Source organism: Haliaeetus leucocephalus, unplaced genomic scaffold (assembly GCF_000737465.1).
Source record: "Haliaeetus leucocephalus isolate CR32 unplaced genomic scaffold, Haliaeetus_leucocephalus-4.0 Scaffold848, whole genome shotgun sequence".
Taxonomy (NCBI): Eukaryota; Metazoa; Chordata; class Aves; order Accipitriformes; family Accipitridae; genus Haliaeetus; species Haliaeetus leucocephalus.
The window spans coordinates 14,802,009-14,808,746 of NW_010973284.1; positions in this window are offsets into that span (position 1 = coordinate 14,802,009).

Genomic DNA, 6,738 nt, shown 5'->3' on the forward strand with positions numbered 1-6,738 from the left:
TGGGATATTCTTAAGCTGTCATAGCTACAACACTGCCACTTGGAATAGCTGCTCTACAGTTCAAAAGAAAAGACAAAAGATCTGTTGAGGCCTAAGTCAGGCAACTGGGGTATACCTCTCTGGAGAAAGCTTGTTGAATTGAATGGATCCCATGCACTTCCTGACAATCAGCTCCAATTTTGTAGGAGCTGGATACTTGGGGTAATCAAGGTGTTTTACTGCAATTCCCCAAGAGCAGATAGAGAGCCTAGGAAGCTTTATAGGCTCTGCTTTTCACAGTTCTCTGTTGCAGCGTTCAGGGGTGAGCAATTTTAAAAGCCATGGGAAAGGAAGAAGGCATATTTTCCAAAACTTCAGGATCCTGTGAAGTCAAAGACAGAGGAAACACTAGTCAAAAACTTTCCACCCCTTGCACAGCAGTGATGGTAAGTACAATGCTGCCATTTCTGCTCTGCCAATGCTGAGGCAACACCCTCCAACGCAGAGGAAGGGAGACAAGGAGCCATTGATTTGGGAGGAGAGGAACACGCTATGGACAGGTTCACCCTCCCCAGCCTGCCATCCCTGGGGCACAGAGGAAATGGGGGCTTCTGGATGGGCCGGTGGAACAAGCACTGTAGGGCCTCGCTTTCCTCCTTTTCTGTGAACTACGCCTAACTGCTTCAGTGAAAGAAAGCATCGAGACCCATCTTGTTCATAGAAATACAACATATTTTAAAGCTCTAGTTAATGGATAAACTGTTTTCTGATTGGATGAACCACACAATAAATCTCTTCCTGAGCCAAGTGCAATGCAGCTTATTCAGTAACAGTGAAATAAGCCACTGTCACTTTGCTGCACTTGCATACATCAGGCAAAATGCTTCCATCTTCATCAGTCTTTTAGTGAAGTAGAAATAAAACAATTGTAACAGAATGGTGTCACTGGATCTGTAGCACCTGCTTTAAAAATAAATCTTTTAGTTTTGTCTTCACTATTACTTTCAATAAATGTCCTAGCATTGCCACAGCATTTATCTAGCAGCAGGAAACCATTATCCTATGACAACAATCTATTCCATTAACATTAGCTCTTAATTGTAAGATTGTTTATAAGACGGCAAAAGCTACTGAATCATAGTAGAATGATAAAAAGAGTTATGGTCATGGAGTATAGTCATTGCTCCAGTTCTGAAAAACAACTTAAGAAAAGTAGAGGGCTATATTTTTATATGAAAAATAATGTAATATTCTTACGCAAGAAAATGTTTTTAAATAATGGATTACATCAGCAAAGTAACTATTAAAGAGTTAATGTTAAAAACTGTTACTAAGAAACTCTTGCTTTGATAAATGGTATGACTAAAAAACTGAATAGAAGGCTTAGAAACTCTTCCTGAAAGCAAGGCTGCGCCGAGTCAAACAGAGAAATCATAATAACAGAAGCACATTTGTCTGGCGGAGTGAACAGAAGGAATGTTGCAGAATTGAGATATGAAGAACCTCAGTGCAGAATAGAAGGAGAACTGTCATTCTGACCGTTTGTCATTATTGTTTCATGTCCAGTTAAGTGAACTTAGAGTGACAGTCGTGTCATAACTACTGGCATCTATGTAAATTTCAAATCAAATACAATAGAGACATTTCTGCCAGACACAAGTCACCAGGCTGCTCTTCCTCTTTATTTTTGTAACCCTCCATTTTCTCATACTGTGCTGCTAGCCCTTAAATTCAACAGACATCTTCAACAGGAGATCCCTGTAATGTGTGCATTTCAGTTCTCAGTCCTACCTTGTTTTCTCTCAGCTCTTTGAAACAATGGCTAATGCCAAATATCCATCAGAAACAGTCATGACAAACATCTAGGTGTATTAGCTAAATCTATGCCTTCCCATCGATGATGTATCATACAACAAATTCCTCTGAAACTCTAGGTTGTGGGCTTCCCTGGAAGAGCTACAGAGAAAATGGCTTGAGCAAATGTTCCTCTGTTGGTTTACTATAGCCCAAACTATACATCACAAGGGTCTTCTCTGTAGGTAGGTGCAAATAGGTGGAAAAGATCAGTCATGGACCTTTGTGTAAATTACAGCATCGTTCAGAGGTTATGGCAACTTCACAAGGATATCAGACGTGCTCCTCCGCGGCAATGAGTTGCAGTAAATAACTCATTTCCTGGATACGCTCATAACAGGCAGATATTCTAACGACACAGGATTTGCTACTGGACACACATGTTTGAAAAGAATTTCAATGCAATTGTAAAAGTATTATGGTGTGTGGACAACACCATCAAAAAATATTAAAAGTGCTTTTTATTCACTTGGGCATAATACTGATTTCTTCTGCATATTTAAACTTATTTGGCTAATTAATTAAATAATACAGGCTAGAGTTAAGTTTTTGTTTTTCATTGTAACACATTATTCCAGAAACTTGTTTTTACTAAATTCTGCACAGGACTGTTTTCAGAAATCATACCAAAGTGCAGCTATGTTCTTCAAAAAATGTTCCTTTCACAAAGGAAATTTTAAAAATGGCTACAAGAAAAAAATAGTCAGCTCTGAGTACATTTAATGTTTCAATGATTTCTTATCTCAGAGGGAAAACAAGACAAGTTTACTTTGCTGAAATTTTCTGAAGTGAATTCTGACTGAAAAGAAGTGGCAGTGATTTAACAAAAACATACTGTTATAAAATATGATATATGTTCAGAAGCATAAATGATGGTGTTATAAACATGTACTTCTGCATTAGGTAAGAGCATTTTGGTCAGTTGAATTAGTCAGATTTTTTTTTTTTTAATTCCTTTCCAGTTGATCTCTTTTGTTCTGTAAATTTGAAGTAGCTCAGTCGCTACTTTTATCTATAATTTGGGCCTTCCAACAGCACCAAATTGTGCTGTCCCATCCTCCAGTCTGACTATTTGTTATGGTGACTGGCAGATAGAGGCAACATGTTAATGCAAGTTCTAGAAAAGTATCTGTGAAGAAAATATTTTTTTTACTTTAAAGGGTAAGTTTATATGAGTCTATATCTTTAAGTATTTGTCAAAGAGTATTTTTTCTTGTTAAAGAGAGTGATACCTGAATCATAAAAGTGCTCCATGTTTGTATTTGTGACAAAATATCACTCTGCAGATGTGTATTCACAAAAATCAATTGTCACTGTATGTTTAAGAATATCACAATAATTTTAATTGATTTTCTTAAAAAGTGTCTTGATTTATTAGACTGTGGAATGCAAAGCCCTCTTTCAAAATTCATATAGCATTTCCAATTGTAAGATTGTTTTATGTAGTGAACTTATTATTACATATGCATATTCTAGTGGCCTCTAGAGACTTTTAATTTAAAACATAAATTACATATAATTTCAAACTCTGATGTCTTTGACTTTAGTCACAGAACTTACTTCCAGGACTTTCTGCTACTGATGGCCTGTGGTAATATATCAATTCTCCCAACAGGAATGTGCACAGGACAAACTAGTGAACATAATTTTAGCCATATGAGGTCATTACAAATATAGCCTTAGCTCTTCCTAAAGTGGACTTCATTGTTAATATAAATATATGTCTATAATTACTGACATTTATATTATTTGGCTCCTGTCCTAAGTTATGGATGCAGTGATGATAAAAGGGTCTTGCAAGCCCTTACCTAAGCGAACCACGCTTACTAATTACCTTCCATGGTTCTGGGTTCCTGTAAATAAAGTTACTCATGTATTTATAAGCAAGTCAAAATCTATACACATATTTCTAAAAGTGAATTATCTTGCTCTTTGGGGCAAACAGTACAGTCTACGGCTTGGACAAGAACGCTGAGAGTAAAGCCATCCAAGATTCTTCCCAGCTTCTGCCAGGACGCGTACTCTCCTGTATCATTGGATATCAGACTCAAATACTTAATCCAGTCACATTTTTTAATTGTCTGAGGCCCTAAAACAGAAGATCCCATTTGAATAAAAAGATGCATTACTTTAAAGTAACAAATGCCTGTTGATTTTTCATCACTGTTTCCAAAGAGACTGGGATCAGAGGGTTTGTTTTAAAAGTCTGTTTGTTCAAAAGGTGTAGTTCGCAAGACAGAAGGAGTAGCGAAGTGCAGCATGGAAGATCTCAAGACAAAGCAGCAGCCTCAACGTTTCTAATGAGAAAAGGAAAAGACAGTTGAGGTCCCATAGGAATGCAGTATTTAGGGAGAGAACCAAGACTTCTTTCATAAATGGAGAGATAACCCTGATGAATTCTGGACTACCTGCTATCTTAGGGGCATGTCTAGGTTTAAGAATGATTTGGATCACAGGCTGTAACATTTTCCAGACATTCAGATTGCAACTACTAAGCCAGCAATTTTATGCTTTCCTTTCCCTGACTCCAACAGTACCGCGATATAAGCAGCCAGATTTTCTTCTGCATTGTGTTTTTTTTATCCATTCAGCCAAAATTAACAGTCTTCGAGGATAACGTATGCCAAGCGAATTTAAATCTTGCGGACTCAAATCGACCTAAAGTTGATGGATACATTCATGCCTACTGCTGAAATCTACCAATTACACAGAACTATGTTAACTTACCATAGAAACATCTCATCTAATAGCACAGATGATGTTGAACTAACTAATTACATTATGGCACATAGACAATGAAAAACATAACGAAGATGACAGCACAGCAACAGCAGATGCTGCACAAAAGAAAAATTAGAAAAATATTGCTCTGCAAAATGCTCTCAGTTAAGGTTTCTTCCGTTAAAATTAATCACAAAAATTAGTGAAGATCAGATTTCAGAAAAAGATATGAACATTGTAATGGTATTTGGGAGACATCATTAAGCCTTTTAAAACTCTGCTCCTTGAGAAGGTAATTCCCATTTTTTTGTATCACTGTCAGTTTTAAGACTAGTAAACATTTTAGTGCCTATGGCAGAGTTTTGTGGTAGAATATCTCTTCCAATAAGGAGAGGTCCTGATGGCTCTTCCAGAGTCTGAATTTGGTAGCTTCCAGCCATTACAGGCTTAGATAATTAGACAACTTAGATTTTATTTTAGCTTGGCATTTCCTCTATTCTTGTGCTCTTAGCTTTCAGAGAGCTAGAATAACAGTGACTGTTGATTATCTGTAGCATGCCTTGTTACTTTATAGATTTTAAAGTGTACCAGATCCTAAATAACAAATCTAAAGCTGCTGAGTATGTTTAAATGTAGTATGTACATGTAGATTACATCCAGATGATATATTTCATAGACCTATGCTAAAAAAATATATTATTTTTAACCACAACACTGGTCCTCTCCCCCCTTTCCCCGCGGCAGCTTTCCACGAGCTCCCAGTCCGCTTTATGTGCAGACTGAACGCATCCCAGACTGCGGAGAAAGGCAGAATGAGACTTTTCTCCCGCGTTTAAATCATACCTGTGGTGCCATTCAAATTTCAATATTTTATTTGCTATGTAACTAGAAGCAAAACACATCTGCACTGCCCTATGTTTTCCCAAGCACATTTTTCCTAGCCAGACATTTTTCCCTCCAGTTCTAAATGGTTACTGGGCACGCGTCTCCGTGGTCCAGCTAAGGCCAGGGATGCAGAAACGAAGGAGGCCCACAGGTGGCGGTGTGGTTAAACCACACCTGGGCCGCGATTCCCGAGACCAGATGCACCAGTCGGCCTGCCAGAAGGGAGTTGGTCTGCATTTTTGTACCGATGCACTCATCTGTAAATAAATACTCCCGGCTGAAGTTTCGTATACCTGTGCAGGTACATCCCTTCTACGTTAGCCTCCAGCAGGAACAGGTTTCAAATACTTTGTTGCCTCGGACAACGGAGAGGCCGTGGACACACGCAAACTTGTAATTCCATCACCCTGCCACCGCTAAATATTTATTTGACAACAGCAATTAACCGTACCCCCCCCCGAGCGGTGCCGGGACCTGTCCTGCCCTCTCCTGCGGCGCAGGTCAGCGTCAGCCTGTGTGCACGCAGGGCCGCTGCCCCTGCCTCGCTGCAGTTGCATCGGCGCCTGACCAGCCAGCCCCACTGTCCTCACTGCATTGGCTGCTCCTTACGTCAGCCGTCTGGAATCGAGAAACTCGTATTATGAAGTTTTTCTGTTCTTTCGCAGATCCTGGAAATGCATCATTTATCTGACTCTGCAGCCGTGGTTTGCTCGGCGAAGCGCGTTTGCGTACGCGGCGTGACAGAGGCGTGCGTGTGCCCTGTGCGAGACAATACCAGGCAAAAGCCTACTCTAGCAGTTGGGCGAATCCCCCGACGCCTGCAGGAGTAACTGTTCACGGGGATAACACCCGCTAATTACGGCGCATTTATAGACTCTTTTGTTATTTTGAGGGTCTTCCTCGGCTACACGGTGCTGTACTTTTGCTTATCCTGCGTGCTGCGCTTAGGCCTCAACAATGTGCAATTAATACGTGGGTGGTAGTTTTGGGGTTTTTTTCCCCAATGTTAAGTGTCCCTACTGAATATTACTTCTTCTGATTTGCTATCATCCTTGGGCTTCTTCCTCAGAAATGCAGTTGTCTTCTCAAATGACAAGCCGTGCAGCTAACTGCCAGCCAACTGCGGCAGTTTAACCCTTTTAAACCTTGACAGGGTGCTAATAACAGAGGGCCGTATCCGGACGTGGATTCCTAAGGACAGCTCCCCGACGGTTTCACCGGGGGAATTCTTAAAAGTCGGCGGCTCGGCGCGGCCCCCCCCACCCGAGGGGCGAGCCGGGCACGTCCCTCACGGCCTCC